Source organism: Salarias fasciatus, chromosome 11, assembly GCF_902148845.1.
Source record: "Salarias fasciatus chromosome 11, fSalaFa1.1, whole genome shotgun sequence".
NCBI classification, from domain to species: domain Eukaryota; kingdom Metazoa; phylum Chordata; class Actinopteri; order Blenniiformes; family Blenniidae; genus Salarias; species Salarias fasciatus.
Genome location: NC_043755.1, coordinates 24711704 through 24737115, shown reverse-complemented (window position 1 = coordinate 24737115; position 25412 = coordinate 24711704). Strand labels below are relative to the sequence as shown.

General features: G+C 45.9%; 1 long non-coding RNA gene across 1 annotated transcript; it reads right to left on the bottom strand.

Annotated features, from left to right (window-relative positions):
- Positions 1 to 4525: 4525 nt before the first annotated feature.
- On the bottom strand, positions 4526 to 5282 carry LOC115397161 (uncharacterized). The gene is made up of 3 exons (XR_003932441.1): positions 5089 to 5282; positions 4943 to 5012; positions 4526 to 4867 (listed from the first exon to the last, which is right to left on the bottom strand). It is a non-coding gene; the product is annotated as an uncharacterized LOC115397161 (long non-coding RNA).
- Positions 5283 to 25412: the final 20130 nt, after the last annotated feature.

Genomic DNA, 25412 nt, shown 5'->3' with positions numbered 1-25412 from the left:
TATCAGATATTATATTCAGTCTACCCCTTCTGAGGTCTTTTAGTCTCTTTCTGAATCCCTTCTGTTGCTCATCTTTTCCCCCAAAACCTCAAATGCTATAACAGCTCATCTCTCATAAAGCCTTTTTTCTTTTAAATCCAGACCTATTTGCCATTGCACTAACATGTCCAACTTCACTGTTTCACATTTCCTTTTGTGCTTGTGGGGATTCAGTGCTCCATCCAATCACTGCATGAGGAACACAAGCTACTGAAGATGAAACAATACCATTACCAGCAGATCATTCAAATGCAAACAGTTTAGTATAGGAAGCATTTACTGTGTGTGAGCATTCAATTTATCCTGCTTTCTGCAGAATCTTACTAAAACAGGTCCAGTGTTGACTGAACGGTGAACCACCAGGTGGACTATATGCTGGACAGTAGGGATGCAGCGACGCTGATATCAGTTTCCAGTATCCAGTCTGATCCTGGACAGAGTACTTGCACTTGTGAAAGCTTCCTTTCCTGACTCTGTGGTTCCTCTGCTGTCCACTACGCCACCGTCTGCTGGGCCCTGGGCAGGACACAGCGGGACAGGAACTCGACCAGCTGGTCAGGAGGACCAGCTCTGTCCTGGGCTGTCCTCTGGACTCTGTGGAGGATGTGGGTGAGAGGAGGATGTTGGCCAAGCTCGCATCCATGATGGACAGCAGCTCTCAGCCAATGCACCGGACGGTAGAGGAGCTCAGTGGACTGAGACGTCCTCAGTGCAGGACAGAGCAGGTCCTTCATCCCCACCGCTGTCAGATTGGACAGCTCCACTGTAGAGACTATTGCAATAACCCTGGACATTATATTACCCAGCAAGCATCGTCACTGTATTATACCACTCATTCTGTTGCACTAAAACATACTTGTACATATTTGTATGGTACCGGAAAGACACCGGACTGTGTTTATAAAATTAAAACAAGAATGATTTCAGATTTCTGGTCATTCAGTCTCGCTATAGCATGTTCTTGTGCAGATCTCTGCAAAGTATCGTCTCACAAAGTTACACAGGGAAAGCACAAACAGCGCTAACGTCAACACAGCGGGACCTGCTTCTTCGGAAAAGCACAAAACGACAGAACACATCACTAAACGCGATCAGCGCGCAAGCATCAGATTTTTTTTTTTTGCTTGGAAAAACAGTGTCAGAAACACTCACCATGGTCCAGGAGGCGAATAAAGATGATGTCCTGTGGAGAACGCAGGTTTTCGAGTGGTATGGGCGCTTTAAAAGGGGCGAAATGTTCATTGAAGACCAGCCCCGCTCCGGACGACCCGCATCATCACGCACGCAGGAAAAGATCCGCGAGGATCTTTTTTCTGGAAGCTGAACACAGCGAGTTTGTGCCGCCTGGCAGTCTGTTAACCAGGACGTACTGCACGGCATCATTACGCACAAGTTTTCAAAAACTGGAAAACACGGATGCAACGGTGTATTCAAACCATCGGGGATTACTTTGAAGGCGACAGCTTTGAATAATTGTTACAATTAAACACATTAAAAGTTATAACCAGTGTCCGTTTTTTTTCCGGTTCTCCCTCGTAGCTCCTGTTATATTTTAGATTTATGTCGTATATGAAGTTAGATTTTGTTTTCTTTATTGATTTCAATTATTATTCTTATTAAGATTTGCTCTATTACTAATTCTTATTCTTTATTTGCACATTTCCTAACTTTTTTGGACCCCTTGTGTGTTCTATGAGTCTCTGTGACTGTAAATTTCTCCATGGTGTGATAAACAAAATGTTCTAATCTATTCCTGATTCTTCATGACTTCATCTGTCAGCAAATGTAATTCACAGGAGAGCTCGGGGGACGTCTGTGGTTTGGAGATTTTTAATTTAAATGTCAATGAAGAACACAAAGCAGACTGTAAACTATGATCTGCCAAAATATCAAGAGGAGAAAGATAGTTGGTCAAACACCAGCAACGTAACAAGCAGAGACGTTTGGAGCAACAGTCCCTTTTGCTCAGGATTTCTCAGAAGTTTGCCGCCATGGTTATGTAATTCTTCTCCTTCACCTCACTCCCGACGCTTTCAGTGTCAAGGGTGATGGGTGGAGATGTGAGGGTTTACGAGGTGCCAGCAGAACGAGGAGGCTGCACGGGTTTGGCGGAAGACCCTCAGACGCTGGTCCATACATCACCACAGAGATTTATCCGAACGAGGCAGGAAGCGACGACGGCAGGTCAGGCAGCAGATGTGTCCCAGCAGGACCGGGGCCTCACGGGGCCGCCGGCCGCCGGCGAACACATGACAAGGAGCAGCCACTTCTTTATTGTGCAGTAAAGAACAACAACAAAAAGGAAAGGAGTCACGCTGTTCCCACAGCTCACATTACACAGAGGTAGGAGTTCCTGAGAGGAGAAACCCAAGAGCGGCACAAAGGTGCAGACAGACCGAGAAATAAAGGCTGCAACTCAGTCTGTTTGTACCTGCTTTCATTCACACAGAACAAAACAAGCTGGATGTTCTGGGACAAGTGACAGTGCTGCATCAATCATCTGCCTCGGGGTGTGTTTCATCCACTCACACACAGCCGAAGAGAGAATACACACACACACACACACACACACACACACACACACACACACACACACACACACACACACACACACACACAGGGAATGGAAAAACTTTATATGTCTTTAAAAAGCTGAAACTCAGTACAGACACACAAACTTTAATGCAGCCAAATGACAATTCTGTGACCATTTTGAGCAACACTCAGTGTAACAAACACATTTTCTCCTGATAAAATCACTCCAACTTAACATGCTAGTCTGTCTAATATGCGCTGAGCTCATGACACAATTTATAGATAACTTTCAGTGTAGCACACAGATTTCACTGTCGTGAATTCACTCTGTGAAAGCTCTTGATTGTCTTCTTTTAGACTGCTACTGTAGAGAATTCAGTCTGTGAAAGCTATTGATTGCTGTGAATCACCGCCTCTGCGTCAGCGCTACATCTACCTGCAACAGGCGTGAAGACTTCAGAATGTGACTGAGTCTATAAGCGTACGGCAGACTGTAGACCGAGCTCACTGTTCATGAGAGGCTCAGTCAGACGCTAATCATATTTAGCATGTAGCATCGCTGGTCTGTGAGTCCAGAAAGTCTTTAGCATGTAGCATGTAGCATGGCTCAGAGTAAAAGCCCACTAACTGCTGCTCGACATGTCTCTGGTGTTGAACCAACTCTCTTTCTCCTGCTCTTATTTTGGCAGAACGTCATTTACAGTCTGTCTTATTTTTGTCATTCACATTAATTTTAAAGAATCTCTAAAGTGAAGACATGGCTCATCCTCTCTTGTCTTCTCTGCAGGATCAGACTCAAGAGTTAATTGTTACAACCAGTGACTGCCAGTAACGAGTTAGAAGCAACACGTTACTGTATTCTAATTACTTTTTAAGTAAGGGATTGTATTTGAAAATACAGTAATGAAATTATTGTTACTTTCCTGAAATCAGGCTAAGTTACTGTGTTGTTTAACCGTAACGTCATATTGGTGGAATGATGTTAGTGCTGGCCAACCACAGACATATGTGATATAGACATATAAGCCTGTTTCCACTGTACAGCAGGAGCCGGTGTGAACAACAGCCGTGTAGTGAAGAACAGACACGGTGGAGCAGGACAGAGCAGTACCAAGTAGATGTTTGGAAATACTGACATTACTTTGAGTTTGCCTCAGTGAAAGTTGGTAAAAACTGCGCCCGCTGTACAGAGCGTGCAGAGTGCACAGAAAGAAAACTTTCATCCACAGAGAAAAACTATGAGAGGAACCCAAGGACACAACCACTGACATGCTGCTGGGGAGACCACACACACACCAGGAGAACGTTCTCCTGGTAAACAGGTGAAATCCGACTGCAGAGCAGCAGGACTGAACTGAATGTGGCGAGATGAATCGGGTGAAAAGAAGCCAGACAACGCCACCTTGGGAATTGCACCCAAGGAAATAACTAAAAAGTAATGATTGGTGAGGACACTCAGGTTCGCGGCTTAAGAAGCAGGAGACGTGGGTTCTGGCCAACAGAAAATATCTTTATTAAATATCAAATTTCAAAAAAACACATTCACTCTCCTTAAAAGACGGGGAAGAGGGGGAGCCCAAACAGGAGCTGAGGCTTACCGGTGGGACACGGGTAGTAAGGGGAATGAAGGCCTCTGAAGGATCACCCCAGACACACATGGACACTCTCACTCGCTGAAAATAAAGGTGAACACACTCAAACAAAAAGGGGTGCGCAGCACATCACACAGGAGGGAGACCCACCACCCAGGGACACCGATGCCGCCACCGTCGTGCTCAGCTTCTGGAAGGGAGGGAAAAAGACAAGGGGAGTTAAAAAGGGTTTTTCCCTCACATTCATGCATTCAAACAAAAAAAGAAATACCTGAATGAACTGAACACAAGTGGGCGGGCAGCCACAACTCACAAGTAAAATAAATAAATGCAAACCGGTAACTGCCACACCCGAACAAAAACAAAGGTAACTGGAAAATAACAAAGAATGAACACACAATTAAATAAAGAAACAATAACCAAAAGAACAACAAAATATACCAACACCTAACCCAAATATACTTAATCAAAAGAAAAGATGATAAAGTAAGCAGATCGCTTCTGTGTATTCCTGGCGTCCCACAAGCGTGTAATCAGCTCGGTCAGGAAGCCAGCAGGTCGACAGGGGTGCAGCAACCTGCAGACGGCGGGCTTCCAAGGAGCAGAGGCAGTCCAGGCGTATTTATTCGTGCCAACACTGGACTTCGAAGCCACCCAGAAGGACAAAACAGCTGGCGGGCTCCACGGCAGATTAGCCGCTCCTAATAAGCAATAAAAAGGGCAGTCATACACCTGCACGAACCAGCTAAGAATATGAGGGTGTCTAGACTGCGTACCTGGCAAACAAACATTTAACTGACACGCCCAGTAGGAGAGGTGGGGAGTCTGCAACCTCCCTACAGCCACCTAAACACAAACAGCTGATTACTGCCAGCTGATCATGACAGTAGGGCTGTGCCTCCAGAGGGAGAACTGTACTCACTCAGCTAGCAGCAAGTTGCCACCCAGATGAAGGGGGAATTGATCCCCAAACGCAGCCCAACAGGTAAGCACAGCTCGCACGGCTCACACCAGGAAGTGAGAAAGCCCAGGGGCGGGGTCTACTCCAGACTCAGCGGCAGAGGCTGCACCAGTGAGAATGGCCCTCTTTTATACACAGCTCCCCCTGGCGGGATTGGTTAATTATTACAAGCCAGGAGAGGGCCTCCTCCTGCTACATGAAGAAGAACATCTCTGTCTATATTGTTGAGGACATGCTTCTATTGCCACTGAATCCTGAAACTTTTAATTAGTTTATTTCTATATTTCGTTGTTTTAATGGTGCTCGAAGCTTCGTATGAATTCGCCCAACCAGTTCACATGTGTTTTGTCGACTTGTACCCCTTTCCCACTGGCCAAAAAACCTGTTTAAACCCGCTAACTATCGGCTCCTCATGGCAGTGGGAAAGGGTTTTACCGGGAGTTCGACCCTGCAATCGACCCGGTAATTTACCGGGTCACTTTGTACTGGCTTTTAGTTGGAGGGACACATCCAGGAACTTACATGACGACGTCGACGCAGCGCGGCTACGTTAGCGCTCTAGTTGTTGTTTCTGGACACAGCGTGAGATTTCCTTCGTCAACATGACCCAGCATTGGCAAGATAGCGAGACCAGAGAGCTTCCCCTGATCCGTGGGGAAGAGGAGATTCATGTAACGGGGACTGTGTTCCGCTGCATTGTTTACTTTCATTTTGCTCCGTTGCGCTGATGATGTCATCAACGTGGGACACCATCAATGTGGGAAAACGCAGCGTTGCGACTCTCCAGCAGGTGGCTAGAACCGGGTCTGCATGCAGTGGGAAAGGAGTCTTAAAAAAAAAGAAGGTATATTTAGTTGGTCGAAAACACGGGTCGACCCGCTAGTTGCAGTGGGAAAGGGGTATTGAAGAAGGCGTTGACCGCGTCTCTCCTGGTGCCTTGTGGGTTGTGCTTCAGGAATACGGAATCCGGGGCCCCTTGTTAAGGGCCGTCCGGTCTCTGTATGCCCGGAGTAGGAGTCTGCTCTGCATTGCCGGCAGCTATCTGAACCTGTTCCCGGTGCATGTTGGACTCCGGCAGGGCTGCCCTTTGTCACCGGTTCTGTTCATAATCTTTATAGACAGAATTTCTAGGTGCAGCCAGGGGCCGGAGGGGGTCCGGTTTGGGAACCACAGGATTTCATCTTTGCTTTTGCAGATGATATTGTCCTGTTGGCTTCATCGAATCTGGATCATCATGCATTGGGGCGGTTTGCAGCCGAGTGTGAAGCGACAGGGATGAGGATCAGCACCTCCAAATCCGAGGCCATGGTCCTTAACCAGAAGAAGGTGGCCTGCGTTCACCAGGTCGTTGGAGAGACTCTGGCTCAAGTGGAGGAGTTTAAGGCCCAATCCCATTTCTCTTTCTAGCCCTACCCCTTGCCCCTACCCCTTTGAAATGGAGTGCTAAGGGGTAGGGCCGAACGTGAACCCCTCCGAATTGGGACACCCCTTCGACAATCCCGTACGTCATCAGCAGTTGCCGCTGCCGATGACGTAGGCAGATGCGACAATTGTTTGCCGAAGAAGAATGTTTTTCTTACATTTTAAAACTGTAGCCTACTTATTGAGAAAATACTTACATTTATGAACTTCTTTCGTTGCGGATGCCGGCATCTTGCCGATCTTGCAAGTGGCGGCCTGTGGCGAGGGGCGGCAGTGGGAGTGTTTGTTTTGTCCACCTACACCGTGAGTGGCGGGTGGGGTTAGTTCACTTCCGCATTGGCGGGAGCGCTCGTTTCTACATATATCATATTCCAGGCAGACAGTGTTGAAAAAAACAGTTTATTGAAAATAATCGTCTGTCTGTTGTGTGTGGAGTGCGCTTCGAATGTGCGGGTGTGGAAACGAGCGCTCCCTCCAATGCAGAAGTGAACTAACCCCGCCCACCACTCACGGTGTAGGCGGACAAAACAAGCACTCCCGCTGCCTCACCACCGCCCTCCACTGGATCATATCCCTTCGTTTGGAGTGTGCCTCGGGAGAATCTCCGTTTGGAGGGGTGTATAGCCCTACCCCTTCCCCCTACCCCTCTGTCATAATGACAATCGGGACACCCCTACCCCTCTACGTGAACTCGCAAAACGGAGGGGTAGGGCCAAGGGGGAGGGCTAAGGGGTGAAATGGGATTCAGCCTAAGTATCTTGTCATCTTGTTCACGAGTGAGGGACGGATGGAGGTGAGATTGACAGGCTGATCGGTGCAGCGTCTGCAGTGATGCAGTCGTTGCTTTGGTTCGTGGTGGTGAAGAAGGAGCTGAGCGAAAGGTTAAGCTCTCGATTTACCGGTCAATTTACGTCCCCAACCTCATCTATGGTCATGAGCTTTGGGTCATGACCGAAAAGACAAGATCCCGGATACAAGCGGCTGAAATGAGCTTCCTCCGTAGGGTGGCTGGGCACTCCCTAACCGCTAAATTCCACTGTGTGCGTTTGTCCTGCGCTCCGCTCCGCTCCGCCCCGCTCTGCTCCGTTTGTTCAAAACCCACAGCGTTCGCTTTGCTCCGCTGCGTCTCTGTTCCGCCGGCTGGAGAAGCAGAGCAGCGCATGCGCTATTTAGCATCGACCTCCAAAAGCTGAGGAGTCTGGGCCACACTGGCATCTTTCTCTGTACATCCTTGTAGAAAGGATGACTGGGGTTATATAAAATTTTATGATTCTCCACTTCCAAAATCAGCGTCTCTTCATCCTGGTTATTGTGCTTCAACACGCTGAATTTCATGCAACAGGATGTTGACATTAGGGCCATTCAGAATAAAATGCATTCATGGTCCTGAATAGGCTATGTATTTTGTAGAAAACACGAAAATTTATGGACAATAGCCTGCAAATGGACCATATATGCAGCTGTGTAAACATTCAGAAACGTTCGACTATAGCTTGATTACAGGCAAAACAGAGGTTTGTCAAATAAAATTTGATAGTGTGTTTTAGTTTTTGTTTGCCCGCTTTTTAAAGTGTATATTTTAATCAGTATGGTGTGTCTATTCGTGATATATCCGACAATTAATGTGACAAAAAAAAAAAGTCTTTTAACAGTTTAAAGTTTTTAATAAAGACAAAATGATTTCATTTTGTATAAAACCGGAGGTTGTTGGAGTTCTCTTTCCTGTTTGGTGCATCTGAACTGTGGAAATTTATGCGTACGGAGACCTGACGGACCGGACCGGAGAGAAAAATAGACCTTGGCTCTATTTTGGACTGACGGAGCGGAGCGGAGCGGAGCGGAGCGGAGCAGAACGGAGGCTGTGAAATCAGCTACAGTCATTAAAATAGCAACGTATTTGCTGCGGCAGTCGGACCGGAGCGGAGCTGAGCGCAGACGGAGCAGACCGGAGGATGTGGAATTTAGGGGTTAGAGATAGGATAAGGAGCTCAGTCACCAGGGAGGAGCTCAGAGTAGAGCCGCTACTCCTCCACATCGAGAGGAGCCAGCTGAGGAGGCTCGGGCACCTCTTTAGGATGCCTCCTGAACACCTCCCTGGGGAGGAGTTCTGGACATGTCCCACCGGGAGGAGACCCCGGGACACTCTGGAGAGACCGTGTCTGGCCTGGGAATGCCTTGGGATCCTTCCAGAAGAGCTGGAGGAAGAGTTTGGGGACAGGGAAGTCTGGGCATCCCTGTTTAGACTGCTGGCCCCGCAACCCGGCCCCGGATAAGTGGTGGAAGATGGATGGATGGAAGGATCCAAACCATTATTTATTTTATTTTTGTATTTTATTTTGTTCAAATGAAGATATACACAAGGAAGTGTTTTGTTTTAGTTCTGCTGGAAGATACAGAAATTTTATTTTATTTTATTAAAATATGGTGGATGTAATGTGCATGAAGTTATAACATTAAAACTGATAAGTTTAATAAGGAAACTTTGATTTGATCCAAGTTTAGATCATGATGGAATATGATGGAATATGCAGAAAGAACAGAATCAGGCTGAAAGCTATAAAGGTAAGAAGAAAAGGAAAAGAAATCCACTTCTGAAGGCTTTAAAGTGGATTCAGGTTGGGCATCCTGTTTTTGAAAAGTAAAGTAATAAAGTAACTAATCACTTTTGAAAATAAGTATTCAGTAAAGTAATAGGATTACTTTCTTGGACAAGTGATCAGTAATCAGTAACTATTTCCAAGTAACTTGAGCAACACTAGTGATAAATAGTTTGAATAGAATGATATTGAAGGTGTATTTTTTCTCTCTGTTTTGTTGGGAAACATTCTCCAGTCCTGCCTGAAGGGCCAGTCGGCTCCAGCAGAGACTTTATGAAGCAGGCTGAGTCCGACGCTACTGACGGCGGAGCCCGGACCGCCGGCTGGTATAGGAGCGACAGAGCGACCCCAGTGCCTGGGATGAAAGCACATCAGTCTCACTCCACTGGCCATGCAGCTCGCCGACCGGTGACAGAACACACACACACAGAGGCGCAGTGTCTTGAGATATGTTGGGATAATGACTGGAATATAGAGCAGCTATTTTGCTGATGTGGCCGGAGAGGGCGAACACATAATTTGGCTGTGACAGCTTGTGTGGAAATCTTTTGTTGTTGACAAAACAGTGCGATCGTTCCTGACCGGACCGCCGGGATGAAGCGGCTGATTGTTGGACGGCGAGCTGCTGGCGAAACGCAGCTGCTCGGGAACCTGAAAGTCTCACTCTGAGCGCCGTGCAGAGGTATATCAGCAGCGGTGGAGCTCTCTGCGGATCAATAAGGTGTCTGTGTGTGTGTGTGTGTGTGTGTATGTGTGTGTGTGTGTGTGTGTGTGTGTTGGGGGGGGTTGCGCTCATGACCCCTTGCACGTACTCTTCCTTTGTCTCTTTGTCTCCTCTTCAGCTCTGTTGTATCACTTCTTCACCGTCTATATTTTGGCTTGTGCTGGATGACATTCCTCCTGGTTTATATAACTGATCAGACCTGATTAATTAATCTGATTTTGTGGCATTTTGATGGCAAGTTTATGGATGTTTTTTTAATAATACATTTTATAATACAATTGTGCTCTCATGGAATACAGTAAAACATTTCTCCTTTATTTTGATTTTTTTATGCTAGAGATAATGAATTGTGTTTGATTTTGTTCAGTTTTCCAGTGGCATTCTCATGATCACATTTCAAAGTCATTCACACGACAACATCTTCAATTCAACATGGAAAACTTTCACTGCATTTTGGGAGAAAACTCAACTTTTCTGAAATGCTGCTCCTGCACATGAGCACCCCGGCCATAGTTGACAGTTCTCCCATTGTCAAGAAACTGTTGTGTAAATGCAAAACTTTCATGGAATGAAAATGCAATAAAGATGAATTCTCACTTGAAATGTTGCAGAGTCTTAGTTGCTCTCTGTGTTATCTGAGGAAGACTATATAAAGGATTAAAAATAACTGCAGCGAGAACATCGGTGCTATCTGGGGGTTACATTAGTTGGAACATTAAAATGAGACAAAGATGAGTTTTTCTTCAAACATCTGTGGGCTGCTTGTTGGAGGTCCAGCCCTCGTGTTCTGGATTGACGTCACTCACGATGTTCCTCTCAGTTGATAGGCCGCAAAGTGCAAGCCAATCTTTTCCAGCTAGCATGCTATTTAACACATTTTATACAGGATGTTAGTAAATTCGACAAAGTTGGAGCAGCAATTATGAAGAACTTTATTATGTTGCCCTCTCAGGTCACATTCTCATTCGTTTTCCTGACTCTAAACACAACATGAAGGGCAGAGATGCTGGAAGCGCCTCCCTCAGGGGTCGGATACAAAGAAAAGACAGTGAACCAGAACCTTTATTAATTATCTCGGGCATATCTCAGATATCCAGGAAATTTACTTCTGCACAGTGAATGTTCTTTTCCTATTATCTCATTACCGTGAAACATTGCTTTTTATGCCATGGAAAGTTCAACAGCTGAGCCGATGCTGAGATGTGGCTCTTCGAGCTGCCTCTTCCACAACACCTGGAGAAAAGAAGATATCTGCTGAAGAACAATCCGTCACAGAGTGGTCAGTCAGTGCAACTTCATAAAACTCTTTCACTTACTTTCAAAATGGTTTATTTTCATTATAGGAGACTTTCTGCAGAACCAGACTACAGACGAGTCTTTCTGCTGTTCCGGTCGGGGTTGGGAGGACAGACGGAGTCCACAGGAGAGGACAGACAGGCAGATCGGGGGCGATGCCTTTATTCTGGTTCAGATACGTAACAAAACAGACTCATAATCAAAGACAGACTCGTGTAAGAAGAAACGGTTCGAACCGGTTTGCTCCTAAATGGTTCAGATAAAACGTTCCCTCAGACAAACAAAAATTGATCTCTATCATTGAAATATTGCACAGATACTCTCCTGTTCTCACCTTCACATCGACACTGGGTTTTTACCACTGGAGTTTTTTTTTTTTTTAATCCATTATGAGGTAAGTTCCCTCGTTATTTTCCCTGTTTGCGTTGATTTGCCTCTGGTGGTCTGACCCTGAGCTCCAGCATGTGTGAAACCTTAAAACATTCAACCAGCTAATTAGGACAAGACGAGCACAAGAACTTTCTGTTTTAATGAAAACAAAACATGTTTACCTCAAGTGGTGCCTACATTAAAAATCAATATTTATATATGAGAATTGATCCAGAAACAGACGCGGGATCAGGAGTATTGATCTTCTGGTATCGATCTGCATGTTGCTTCTGGGATGGATCTGAAACGCTCGGCGGCTCTTCTGCTCGAAACATGAAATGGCCATGTTCAGTCCTGGGTACAGGTCAGGGGTCTGTGACTTTCCCATAACCTCCAGTACGATCACCATGTGAAAAAAAATAATATCGATGATTTTTACACACTTGAGCTGTAAGTTGATAAACAAAGGAGGGAAGCAGTGTGTATGGGCTGCTGGTCTCACGCCTGTCACACTCTGCTTTCAGTCACTCTGTGAAAAGGTTCTTCACTGTCTTCACCATGTGCAAGAAACAACGTGTAAAAACTGACACACCACTATTATTGACCGCTTCACTTTTGACTTTTTTCAGTTCATCTGTAAAAGTCCTCCCATGACTGATGCTACTCCTCCTTCATTGACCATCGAGGTTGATGACGCCTCGTCCTCCGTCGCCGGTAGCCTCGTGTCCGTGTTGGATGGCGCAGCGAGGTTCAGCTTCCAAAAGCTGCGGCGGCGGTCACTTCCCTCACTTTGGTTCTGGTTGGTTGGCGCCGATGTGGCGTCTCCCTTGTGTGATGGGACTGGCATGGTGGAAGGTTCATTCTCAACCTGTCCCAGCAGAGGGTGAGGTCGTTGAACCGTTCCTTCCTTTTCTGGATTAATGTGTCGGGTGGACGGCGTGCTGAAGAAGCCACTCAGAGCTCAGCAGCGGACGGAGTGGAAGGTTTGCTCTGATCGGCTGGCAGCCTAATGTTAGCGCCGGGGCTGCTTGTCAGCCCAGCCACTGGGCGGGGTCCTTGGCTCTGCAGAGGCTCCTCAGTGGGGTTTGTTTCTGGGATTCCTCCTGCTTAAGTTGGGATCCGTCATTCAGTGCTTTCAGCACCGCCTTCTGGCGGTCAGGAGGGATGACAATTAATGAAAGTTACGAATGTAAGTATGTTTTGATGAATCCTGGATGACCGCCAGAGCGTTCTGTCTCTCAGAATCCTCGCGACTGCGTGAGAAGATTCTGTAGGAACCAAACCTGTGGTGGCACTGGAACTTATTACCTTTTACCCAGAGGTCACAGGGGCATTGTTGGTACACATCCTCAAAATGTACTTTCACAAAGAGGAACATTCAGTGCTTTCAGCACCGCCGTCTGGCGGCCATCCAGGACTCCTAGAACCGTGGTTACATTCATAACTTTCATTTTATTGTCACCTGTTCACTCACTGATGCTGGCAGCTGCCATGCAAGGTTTTCAACCTCCAGTGGAGGAATTTGAGACTTGTTTTGACTACACTGCTGAACAGGCAATATGCTCCAAATTAAACACAACATTTTTCAAATTTTCAACCTGAGTGAAATATATTTATTTTAAGTTCATAATATATTCAGTTAATCTTTCATCCAACAAAAAAACATACAAAAAAAAGCAGAATTCCTGATTTGTACAGTGTTTTGTTGACACCTCAGTTCGGTGGGACGTGATTTCTTTTCCAGTGCAGCGACCCAGCCCTGCAGCCCACTGACACAAACTAACAGTCTGGACTGGACTGTCAGCACGTACAACACAACCAATTAATGGTTTTCAGAAACCTGTTATATAAGCAATTAGACCGCACAGCCCGGCTCCATGTCCAGCTCGATAAAACTGACGGAGACATCCTCCTCGGGCTGAGGGACAGCGATGTCCCCCGGTGTGCTCGCAGCGCTGGCTCAATGGAAAACTGACACAAAACACTTTTATTAGATGTTCCTGCAAGTAGTGCCTGGTATTCTAACTGCATCATGGTAAACAACATCAAATGCAGCGTTATTAAGCAAAAACATTTTAATTTAGAGAAGCTCTAACATCCAGACTGAAGAGAATTCTCCTCCCGCTGACGTTTATTTTAATCCATCACATGATAAATCACGACATGAGGGGAGTCACAGCTCCTTACTGACCGAGGTTTAACAGAAGAGAGCAGGCAGACGGGGGAGGAGGGAGCTCTCCTCACAGCCAGACGCTTTTTTGTGTTGTTTAAGTTGAATCAGGTGTGTTGAAGCAGTGAAACATGTGAGAACACTGTCGGTGCCACTCCAGCCTAAACTGAAGCAGATCTTCAAACAGGCAGAGCGTTGCAGATAAAGGAGGGATGTAAAACAGGCCGGACAGAAGGCTGAGGTGGCAGGCCGCACGCTTTTGGAAGGACAGGCTGTACTCTCTGCCTTACATAAGCTCGGTTTCCAAGTTTTCTGAAATAGAGACAAAAGCAGGAGGAGAGAGACAGCAGCTCTGCAGCCGTGTTCATGGAGAATTGAATTACTGTTTTCTGAAACCACAGCGGCTATAACTGTCGTATTAAATCCATCACAAGGCCGTTCCAGCTGCTCTCTGTCGGTTCCCTACACACTCTGATCAGATTTAATGTGTTGGATTACCTGGTTAACTTCCCTCCATCATAACACAGTCACGCACACTTCATCCACTTTAGGGTGACCAGAGAGCCTCAAACATGTTTTTGGTCTGCGTGAAGAAACCAGAGCAAAATCCACCCAGACTCAAACCCACAGCCGCCTGTCTCGTGCTCACCACTACACCACTGCCGCCTCTGCTCTGACAGCGGCGTCCCCATTAAATCAAGTCACAGACGAGGAGAGGAAGCAGCAGTCGACAGCTGTTTTCATTCACTTTTCCTGCCGTGGCACATTCAGCCCTGAAAATAGACCCTGCTTCGTCTCCCTTTTTATTATTAGATTAACAAAATACTAAAATAAAGAACTATGTCGTCTGATGTTCAAATGAAGCCATCCAGTATGATAATAATGGTTGAATTAACCTTTTATAGAAATTTTATGTCGGCAGAAAATACAGAATTGTAACATTTCGGTATTAGAAAGGATATTTAATGTCTTTAATGAAAAACTAAATGTTATTCGACTAATAAAAATCAGTTTGAAAGCATCATATTTCACATCCTCCAGTTTATGTTTCTTCATGCTATCTGGTGGTTTCTGCCTCATAAAGGGTTAATAGATGTTTATTGATCCGTGTGTGTTTTAAGCAGGGTGTTCGATCATGTCGGTCCGTCTCAGACATCAGATAAATCACTAACTCCGCCGCTTCGACGCGTCGATTTTAAATCCAATTCTACTCAATGATTGCCCAGCAGAAACTACGTGAGCACAGAAAGAGGAAATGAAGCGTCTGTCAGGGGAGAACATGCAGCTATTTACAGCCCGGGTGAGACAAAATGGGACAAAATGGGACAGGAAGTGCATTTTTTTCCCCCATGTTAGCATTTGTGGGAATATTTTCCCGTCTTGTATTTGTCACTGCACATCCACCTGTTTACCACGCGGCTGTTTGTCATGGTTAATGTGGAACCCAGGCCTGAATAACGGCGCTGCTGCGTCAGGCTTGCTAACTGGAAAAGTCGGTCACGAAGCCATTCCTCACCAGTGGCCAAGCTCGGACGCTGAAGACTTCTCTCATTTGTTCCGGCCACGACACTCCTTCTGCATTCCTGCGATAAAAATAAAGGTTACATAAAGCTGAGGTGACTTGGCCGACTGACCGAACTTTTTTAGCACGCTGGACATGTTGGACAACAATGGTCTATTTGCAGCCTGTCATTACACAGCTAGCCGGCTGCACTCGCTCAGTACGAAACACGCTTCCTATGCAAATCCACGTCTGCACGTCGCCCGGTTTCAACCCTGGGAGCCGAGTCGCGTTCCGACACGGGGTAAAGATACGTTAGTGCAGCTCCTGAACTGCTACTGTTTAGCTGTCAAAGAGATAAATCACTGACAGACTGTACATGTATAATATGGTGTTTGGCTCCCCGGATCCTGACCTGGGAGAACACACAACAAAACCAGCGTTTTGTGTGTTCAGAAAACTGCCTGTTATGTAATAGTGGGGATTTGGACTGCAAACTCCCCACCCTGAGGATCTCCACTCTCAGACCAGGAGGAAACCTTCGCTTTGTTCAGAGCAGTAGTTCAGCTTCGTGCCGTTAACTTCCAGCCTCCGACAGAGGAACCCAGCTCTGGACTCGCCTCATTAAGGTCCTGCAGGCCTCCCCTCAGTCCAGATCCAGCTGTTCCCAGACCACATGATGGAGCGGTCAGGGTTTAATCTCCTGCAGATCATCTTGCAGCTTCCTTTCAGCCCCTCTCAGGATCCCCCCGGCCATTTTTCACAAAATATCCACTTTTATTTTAGATCCTGTTTACACACGTTTCAAGTGAAGATGCATCACTTTTGCATTTTTTTACTTCAGAAAAGTTTTGTGTTTCTGTGGCAACGTCCTGAAACAGCATCTGTTTACCTGGAAGCGACTGGAAGGGTTAGAACGCTGAAAACAGCTAAAAAATTAAATGTGCTACAAATAATGAAAAAACGGGAAATTGATTAAATTGCTTCAAAAGATTTAAGAGAAGAGCTGAAAAAGCTTAAATCTGAAGTTACTAATTAGTGTTTGAATATTGCAAAACTTTATATCCACTTTCATAACCTGTTTCCTTGGTTTCAACAGCTGGATGTTTTTTGTGGCTTCAGATAAACTTTATTCAGTGGAAAGTGATACAAATGGCATTTTAACCTCACAGACTGCCCAGCGCTTTTCCAGTTGATCTAATCTGTCCGTTCTCGTTTCTCGGGTCGTATTCGTTCGTCAGTCGCCCTCCTGTCCTCTGCAGTGCCTCCTTCTGAATGATGACTGGTCTATTTCTGGGTTCTGAGAAGCGGTGAGACCGTGACTGTGGATGAAACACCCTCTGTGTGAACAGGCTTAGTGCCGGCTGTCTTCAGAGTGAACTCTGAGACACATCCTGTCATTTTCCTCACTTCATCTTCTTTTGAAGCGCTCGGTCACACACCGCCACAGTTCCTCCGTTCACGCTGCGTTACCCAACATTTCAGTGTGACGTGGGTCAGTGGTGTGGACGGCCGGATCCTCACCTGAAACTGACTCTAAAGACAAACCGAAAATCCCACATGAAGAGGAAGAAGAGACGGTGGAAAGAAGAACGGTCTTCAGCAGGAAGAAACCTGAAGAACTAGAGCCACTGGTCTGGATGCCCTCCAGGTTCAGGTCTCGATCCTTCCAGATCTCTCAGGTCATCTGGATCAATCCTGCTTTCTGGTAACAGAGGGAGAAACAAAAAACGTGGAGCCACTTTTAGTTTTTATTCATTAAATTTTTTGAAGCCATTTCCCAGAAGAAGGCAGGATGGCTGCAATGAGCTCTTCAGAAGCAGCAAACCGAGCGTCTTTCTGTCTGAGGCTGCCTTCTGCTGAAAAAAGCTGCTGCTGAGTGAGTTATGATTCTGTTACTGCAGCAACTGAAGTCTGAAACTGATAATAGGTGAGACGGTGGGCAGGTATGAAACTTCTCACCCTTTGATGGCATACGTCTGTTCTGCAACACTCAACACTTCTTCCAGTCTAAAGAGGGAACAAGCATGAATGAATGTTTGTATGAAACACAGAGACTGAAGCAAGCGCCAACCTCCACTGGTGAAAGATGAAGCCAATGTCTAAGTGCAGAAAACCTGTAATACTGGGGAAATTCCAGCAGGGGGCGATGATATTAATTTCAAAAAGAACCCGAGTCCCTTTGGAACCCTTTCAGCTGCTGGCCTCGGATCTTCAGTTTTTGGTCCCCGGCGTAGCTGGTTCCAGCCCTTCTGCTCCTCCTGCCAAAACGCCTCACCTCTCACTTCTCTACGAGAGGTTCCCGGCCCTCAGTGACGACGGCTCACTTCTCATCATCTCTAAGAGGGTCCTGGTCCCCGGTAATGGTGCTCACTTGTCTGCATTGCCTTCCATGGTGCCCGATGGCAGCGTTCCCACCCTCATCCTCGCCACTGAACGGCGGCTTCCTGGCCACCATTTCCCTGCTCCTTCTTTGGGGGTCCCCAATGACTCTGACTGCATTCCCCCCTCGTCCTCCTCTCTGAGCTGCCCTTTCCGGAGGGGAGGAGGTACTGTCTGTTCTGTTTCTGAGCCTTGTGTCTCTTGGGGCTGTTATCCTTGTTGTTTACCTAGTGCTCCTAGTATTCTGATATTTCCCTGTGCTCTGTTTCTGTGTCCTCAGCCTGGTTCCATCCAGAGCCCCCTTGTGCCTCCCTGTTATCTGAGTGTTCCTTGTGCTTCTGGGTTTCTGGTTCCCCGAGTTCTGATTCCCCTATCTGGTTCCCTGAGCTCTGAATCCCCCGTGACTCTTTTGTGTTCGGAGTACCCATGATACCTCTGTGTTCAGAGTCTCTTTATCCTGTTCCCATTCCGAGCAGTTCCTATTTCAGCCCTGTCTCAGTGGTTCCCCTTCCCAGTGGTCCCCGTATCTGAGTCCCCCGAGTTTCCCAGGCCCTCGTCAGTCCCTTGTTCTGAGATCCCTGTTTCTTTGCCCCGCTGGTTTCTGTGTCGTTCTACTTTCTGAAATTCCTGGTGCCCCCTGTTTTTGAAGAGTCCCCGTCCTTCGCCTGGTCCTGTCGTTTCCAGTCCTAAGTCCCCAGTCTCTTGAGCTCCCTGTGACGATCTGTGCTCCCCGTCTCCTGTGTCTCTGTATTTGTGTTCGGTGATCTTTTGATGTCCCTGTCTCCAATTTCCCAGTGTCTCCGTTCTCTCCTGTCTTGGTTCCTGGTCTTCCCAGGCCAGGGTGGCCCAACTGTCAGGTGCCAGCCCTTGAGTGGGGGGATTCTGCCAGGACCATCCGGGCACCACCTCTGGCTGGGTCTGCCATCCTCTCCTGTGTCCATGTCTTCCCTTATGCACGTCATCTGTCTTACCTGTGTCCTGTGTCTGCCTCTCCTCATGGTCTCCATGACAATTACCTTCCTTGTGTTCTCATCACCCTCATGTGCTGCACCTGTGTCTCCCCTATTTAAGCCCTGCTCTCCTTGTTTGTGATTGTTGGGCGGTTATGGAAGTTTGTCCATGCGTCAGTCCTCAGATTCTCTCCAGCTTCAGTTCAGCCTTGTGTTCCTCGTGTCTTCAGCATTGTGTTTCCCAGCGTTTTAAGCATCTGTCCAGCTCCTCGTGTCTTCCTCAATAAAGGCAACTCCCCCTGTGCTTCCTGCCTTAAGGTCCACCCACCCTTCTCCGTGATGTCTTTCTTTTATATACAGTCAATGGGCTGAAGTCAGACTCCCAGTCAATGAGAACCACCCAAAATCACAGTCCAATGTGATGGTTTGTCCGTATGAATGTCCTTGTTTTCTCACTGTTAATGTCCTGTTCTCTGTGTACGTGGTTTTATAATGTGGACTAATGGACTAATGCTTTTTCAATACATTGTTAAAATCCATTCAGAATGTTTGTAAATTATTTACATTGTTTATTATTATCATTAACATAACTATAACTAGTTGGCTGAACATGTCACCATAAGATTCAGATGATTTTCCCTCCTTTGGAGTCATTGATTAGTCCAGACATGTGACTGATGATGGGCCGATGTAGCCAGGAAGTGTGGACCGAAGAAAAATGACTCTTCCAGACAGTGTTTGTCTCTATTTGTCTGTGGACTCCTTATTAGACTGAGCGGACGCCACACATCAAACCCTCATGTTACAGTTACGGAAACAACAGCTTCAACTCGTGGAACACCATTCTAACTACACCGTCTTCAGTATTTATCCATCCGTCATGAAAACAGAACCTTAGAATGAAAGAGCTGAGGGATTTCATAAATCTGGGACTCTCTTGCATTAGAGAAAAAGAAACCAGCATGTACTTTGAGGCAGGGTGCTCTCACATTTAAAAATACTACACCTATCACACACATCGTTGACTGTTTAGTTTCAACCGAGGCTTGGGGCCTCAGAGTCATCCTGTAATGTTTAATAATTGGGTTGACTCGTTAAGTCATTGAAAATAGATTTTAGAAAATCTAGTTTTTTGCTGCCTTCCTTGACTCCTTAACTCAGTACTTTTTTGAACACGATATGTTTATGAAGCAGGAGTCTATCAACCATCAACTGTTAAATGCTTGAGGACCACAATAACTGGAAACAGAGTGGTATTGATGAGAACTATCACATCTTGTTCTGCCATCACTTCTTACATAAGACTGGAAATATGCTTAAAAAACATGCTTGGGTCAAAATGCTCAATCACTCCTTTATTTACTCTTTACTGTTTTAAACAACATTAAGAAAGTAGTTTTCTCCCCAGTCGACCAGTCCAGATACACGGTTGGTTTCATGAAGCATCTAATCACTTGTACACATGTGGAGATCCACGCAGAACCCTGAACCCCGAGCTGCACCTGCCCTACTTCCTGACATGTTTTCCAAACTGTCCTTAAATGCATCATGAACTACATTTTGGGCTCTATTTTCGTAGACCAGGCGTAAGTGCAGTGCACCTGTTTTGTGCCATGCTGAAGGGGTGTGTCCAGTGCATGTTGCAGTTTTGGTGAATGGCGCAGTGCAGTGCGTCCCTGCTTCCTTCCCTCCCACTGGCTCAAGTGGCAAAGAGAGAGGACAGCAGGCGTGACTGGGTCTATCAGGACCGACTGTAATTGTGATCAATCAAATGAATGCCTCTCCTCGCCTTCCTGGGCTGACGCCCGGTGCTAACTTCACCTTGCCATCGCCGTGGACCACGGAGGAGGAGGGAGACACGGCAGAGACAGGTTCATGTACAGAGCCTTTCTTGACATCTATCAGTGCACTTCAAGATGCTTAAGAGGCAGCTGGAAACTCTGAATGCCTGGCTCAAGGGCGTGGAATCCTGGCTCCTTGACCTGGAGCTCCATCCCTCCTCCATAGACTCCAGCCTCGTTAGACTGGCGCATGCCGCCGAACACCTCCTCCAGCAGGAGACATGGGAGGAGGAGGAAGGAGACGAGTTTAAATAAAATGTATTGGTTTCAAGGATGATTTTGTGTCTTTAATGTGACTGAGTCAGTTGTGGCCAAAATATGCATAAACAGTAGGCTAGTAAATCTAACGGGGCCCTATCATGACAAATGGACTTTTATGGCCTTTCAACATTGTTAGCGTGTGGTTACCTCATAAAAACTTCACTTAAGTCAGTGTTTCTCTTCATTCATGCAGTGATCTATATGAATTTTTATTCCCACTAGACCAGGTCCGCGCCACCTGCGCAGAGAATAGACCAGGCTGGAGGTGATGAGCTTTCAGCACACCTTCTGCATCGTGATTCAGCATAAAACTGTGAAAAGCTGGAGGCTTCAGTTAAAACTAGCATTGGCTAGATTGTGATTTCCATCTGAAAAGGTTTGTGTGCTTCATGATTGCGAGCCACTCCACTCGGCCTCGGGACCCAGTGGAGTTAGTGTGTTGGGCTAAAAGTTGGCACTGTTCCCTGTTTTTGTAATTAAACCTCAAATGCACACAGAACACACTCTAAAGACTAACAATGGGACTAATCCAGATACAGTCATGACTTAACTATCTGGTCAGTTTGAATGAGGAATTTGATTTATGGAATCTTTCAGAGTAAAGAGGAATGCTCCAACATATTCCAAAGCTTCCTCCACTTCTGTCAGTTGTTTTTCTTGTGTAGTTCTAAGGTTTGTGGTTCATATTTTCCTTTTTAGTCAGGATGGATTCAAATGAGCTAAAGATCAACTTGTGACCTTGTGGGGAACTTCATGTTGTGTTTAGATAAAAAAGATTAATGAAAGTGTGACTTGAAAGATCCACATAATAAAGTTCTTCATAATTACTGCTCCAACTTTGTCAAATTTACTAATATTCAGTATAAAATGTGTTAAATAGCAGGCTAACTGAACAAGATTGGCTTGCATTTTGCGGCTTATCAATTGAGAGGAACATCATGCGTGACGTCAAGCCAGAACACGAGGGCTGGACTTCCAACAAACAGCTCACAGATGTTTGATAAAAACACACGTTTTTGTCTCACTTTAATGCTCCACCGAATGTAACCCCCAGATAGCACTAACACCTTTTAGTTATGAAGCCAGTCATGCCCTTTAAATAACGGTTTTAGCCCATCAGATAGGCTTTATCAGATAACACTGAGATTTCAAATTTCAGCCGCAGAGTGTAATTAACCCATTGGCTGCCAGCCATTCTAAGACCTGCAGAACACTGAGTTCGAGGACCATGTAAACACTGAAACTGCCAAATGAAAGGGTTGACTCTCATCTCTCATCTAAAAAAAATGTGGTTCTAGCTTTTACCATTCTTTAGTAATCAGCGGTAGAACACAGAAAAAAACTAGTTTTTTGTTAAAAAAAACACCCATTTCAAATAAAACAGTGACTCTGATGTGAATGTATTTTGCTTTAGGGAACGTGGAACACCTGAACAGTGGTTTCCTTCTATTAAACAAAAAATAGCACTGAAAAAGTAATTTTGAGAGTAAAATAATAACTTATTTACAGATATACAGTACAAGACAAAAATGTTGGACCTCTTCACAATTGTGTGTGTATGTGTGTGTGCACACACACACACACCTGAGCCCTCTGAACTAGGCAGTGTGAAACACACTGTGAGCTACACTGGTGCTCATCACTCGGGTTGATTTCTGATTGTCTCTGAAACGCCATCATCTCGTCCCGTTCACTTTTTCCATCATCCCTTATTTAAAAGACATACCATAGGATTCATACTAGTTTACACTGCCAGCTACAGTTTCAGTTCATCAGTGCATCAAATTCTCTGCAGAGGTCCTCCAGACTGTCCCCCAGCCCCGCCCACTGGCAAACATCATTTATGTCTATAGACATCGATGGCAGCGAGTCAATTAAGACCCTGTTAATAAGATAACATCTGTTTACGCAGCAACAGCAGAAATACTGAAAACCATGTAGTTAGCATGCCAGGACACAAGGTGGTGCTGTTGGTTGGTTTGGAACGAAACTACAGTCACAAGCACAAAGAGAACAATACAGTCTAAACATTAACAATGGAGAACTCAGACAGTCATATGGGCAGAACACCATGCTGGATTGTTATTAGGGCGACTGTCAACTCTAAAACTACCAGATCCAGAGGAATCTGGACAGGAACCAGGACCAGGACCAGGAGAACCTGGACTGGGAGTCATGACACTGGAGGAGAACATGGTTCTTTTTGTCCATCTACTGAGCATGAGCAGGAGAACTGTTTACGTCGCTCCACATATACAGGAGCTGAGTTTCTGACGTCTCCTAGGAGTCGGAACCCAAGTATTTCCAAAAAGTGTCGTTTTCCCCCATTTCCACGGTGTGTCGTTGTCAAGAGACACGTGTCGTCAGCTGGCCTTCCACGACTTTCATTCTCTGACTTTATCATAAGAAATGTTCAGTGTTGCAACTCTTCTTCATCTTTTTCAGAATCTTCTGTGTTGTTCTTGACTCTGTGACTGATCATTGCTTCTGTTGTCATCAATTCCTCCACCTCCGGGCCGTTCTGTTCCATCCTGTGCTCTCATCGTAGAATGTTGATCACCTGCGAGCTGAAAGCACAACGCATTTATTATCCTGCTGTTTCATTTGCTCCACAGAGGATCGTATTAAAACAGGATCATTGTCTTCACCATTGACTCATCTCAACCTTTGACCTCTTGCACCAGCAGCAAGTTGAGCATTTTGGTTCAGACAGGAAGGGTCAATAGCTTGTTAATGGAGGTGATTAAATGTGGTTGATCAATCAATGTTGCTGTTGGATGCAATAATCCTTCACTGAGGAGCTCCAGCATGTTGACCAGAGGAGCTTTCATCCCAGTTGCTCCTGAAGCTGGTTTATTACACCAAACTGAGGAAGTGCAGAGAAGTGAACCCACAATAAACAGCTTGTTTGTCTCTTAGCAACACAGTTTCCTGGGATAACGTACCTGTTTTCCGCCCCACACCTTCACCCGCCGGCAGTGACAGTGCGTCCTGCTTGTCCTGCTGCGGTATTGACTGTTGTGTGTGGTTTGTTTCCTCCCATGTATTTGATATTGTTTGTCCAATCATTACAACCACATTTCTTTCCATCTCCTGGAAGCATTTGGATACAAACAACACTGTTAGCAATAAAAGCCAATAACAAATCCCAAGCCCGTCCTGAAGAGCAGCTGTGTGATGTCTGGAGGTGTTTCATGAACTCTCAGCTGCTTCCCATTCTCCCTGTCTGTCAGCATCAACGTTCCCGCTCTCCCCTACCACCACCACAGTTACTGTTGACTCGGTTTTTCTCTAAAACAAACCTGGACCTCCACTCTCCATCATGATAGTTTCCACATTAACTTTCTGTTGGACTGATAACAAACAGGGTTGTGCAACCTTTATGAACAAAAGAGACATTTTTGTGATTTTCCACAAAATCACATTTACCTGCAGCCGCAAAACACGCTGAAGCTTTGAAATGAGGCGAACGCAGCTCGAAAAGCTTCATGCATAAACGGTTTCTTATGTTCTGGTTATGAAGTTTCAGTTACAATTTAGGATGGTGAACGTTTCACTACATCCTTAAGTCTTTCACCTCATTTGGGCAGTTTCATTCTTTTCTAGCATTTTTCAGACAATTTTCACATTATAGAATCGAATAGGCTAGAACAGAACAGAAATACAACATTATTCCCAGAGGGAAATTCCTTTAAGTGTTGCTCTACACAGAATAAACAGAAAGGAAGTAATGTCATTTTAGATATTTTCATCAGCCCATCCATCCATCCATCCATTTATCCATCCATCCATCCATCCAAAGTGACTGTAGAGAAGAACTGCATCAGTATTTTTTGGCGCTGCTACAAACCCTCTAAGTTTCATGTTTACACAAATATAAAGAAAACACACACCTCTTTCCACCCTGATAGTTTAGGTAGAACATGCAAACATAAGGAGAACCTAAGAAAAGGAATCGCTGGTGTCACTGCTGCTGGAGGAACTGCTAACCACCAAACCGGTGTATCGCCGTCTGCTTGTTCAAATGTTTTTCAAAGTTTTAGAGAAAGGGATGTTTTGTGTGTTGATTTATTTATTTTCATGTGGTTTGGTGTTGCTGGAGTCGTTAACCTCCTGCTGACTTTTGTTCTAAATTTAGTTTAACAAGGTTCCAGAAACAGCAGCGCTTCATAGAAAATCTCCCGATTCCCGTCATGTGATCGCGTTCTCCTTTTCCATTTCAGTGAAGCTCTGTGCTTGGGATGCGGCTGCGTCGCTGTGTGCTTTGGCCACGCTCGGCGCTGGAACAAACAGGTCTGATTGCTAATGGGAGGCATTAGTGTCCCTTGGTCAACATGAGATATGCATCTATTTCCCTGCTGTCCCTGGCAACTAATAGAGCGTCTCCCGGCCGGGCCGCTAATGGCCGCCAGGCAGAGGGAAATGAAGCGTGGCTGATGGCTGCTACGGCAGGATGAGGCTCCGGGCTGACCGCAGGCTGCAGGCGCCCCAGACACCGGCTGCATGATCAGCAGAGCTGCTGCCAGACGCACAGGTGATGTGTGTGTGTGTGTGTGTGCGTGTGTGTGTGTGTGTGTGTGTCTGTCACCAAACTGCAGCTGTCACATGGTGCCGCTACGTCAGCTGCAGAAAATCTAGAACCGGCGTCACCGGGTGGGAAATGCTGCACCATCGTCCCAGAGACTCAGCAGACGATGGTCTTGGGTACAAACAACGACCAGGCCTTTCAGAGTGGAGTTTGCATGTTCCCCCTGTGTCTGTGTGGATTTCAT